The sequence below is a fragment of the Parasteatoda tepidariorum genome, chromosome 3 (assembly GCF_043381705.1).
Source record: "Parasteatoda tepidariorum isolate YZ-2023 chromosome 3, CAS_Ptep_4.0, whole genome shotgun sequence".
Taxonomy (NCBI): domain Eukaryota; kingdom Metazoa; phylum Arthropoda; class Arachnida; order Araneae; family Theridiidae; genus Parasteatoda; species Parasteatoda tepidariorum.
Window position 1 is genome coordinate 90970555 of NC_092206.1, and position 1281 is coordinate 90971835.

The window sequence follows — 1281 nt, forward strand, 5'->3', positions numbered from 1 at the left end:
TTTAAATCCTTTAATGGCGATGACAATGAATGAATTGAGTCTTGAAGTTCTGCATTTGCACTTGAAGTAGCTAGCGTAGACTCCTGTAATACTGCCGTATTCCAAGTAGTGGACGGCACATCCGACTGGTCAATGACTCTTTGAGTCAATACGATCCTATGTTCCACTTTTGTTATTTCAGGAGGAAACAACCCTGCACCTTTAAAGCCATTCACAGCATGATCTTTCCGCACACTTTCAAACAGTTTTTTCAAAAGATGAGGAAACACAGCTTTGCAAACCTTCTGCCAGAGCTTATTCTAGGCAGAAAAAAGGGCATCATTATTCTAAAAAGGCAATAATTTCTGTCTATGGGGTCATGTACATTCTATTAAAAAAACGCAGTCAATTAGTAAAAGAAAAGAAAAAACTTTTTACTTCGCAAAAAATACCAAAGCAATAATATTATTTAAAAAATTTTATTAATAAATTAACATATAAATCAAGTTAATGAGTTATTTAGCTTAGTAATTTATTTAATATGCATGCATATATTAATAATAACAAATGTGTGCTTATAGTAATGAATTAATAATTAAAAGAATGCTTTTCAGCTCTTAATTTTATCATAGGTGCTTTAAGTAGCATAACATAACAATATAATTAAAAATGCAGCATTAAATAATATACATTAAATAAAATAATAACAATTCAAATGAGCTTATGTTTTCAATATCAAATAAATCAAGAAAAAATTTTTTTTTTTTTTAAAGATTAACTAAAAAAATATCATACAAAATTCAATAAAGCATCTTACTCAGTTCTCCTTCAATATAAACCAATTTAATAAACTCAGTTCTCCTTCAATATTATTATTAAACCAATTTAAGAAACTATCAAAACATGTATTTAATGATGGTCGATTCTTATTTCCACCATTTTTCAGGTAAGCCTAAAACTAAAATCTGCTTAAATTAACATATTTTATAGTCACATTTTGTAATAAAGTTCAAGATTGAAAAAAAGTCGAAAATTTCCTTTTTTTTTCTTCATCTGATTATATTAAATTAAAAATTTATGCAAGAAATAAGAATTTAAATTATTTAAGATATTTTCATAAAAAAACTTTTTAATACCATACAAATTAAAAAACATTTTTAGAATTAAACTATTGAATAACATACAAAATTCAATAAAGCGTGTCTTTCTATAATTTATGCTTTTAATTATATAGTAAGGATATTGTTAAAATAAAATGCAAAGTTCTCCAATAATTACATTGAACCAATTAAAAAAAACTAT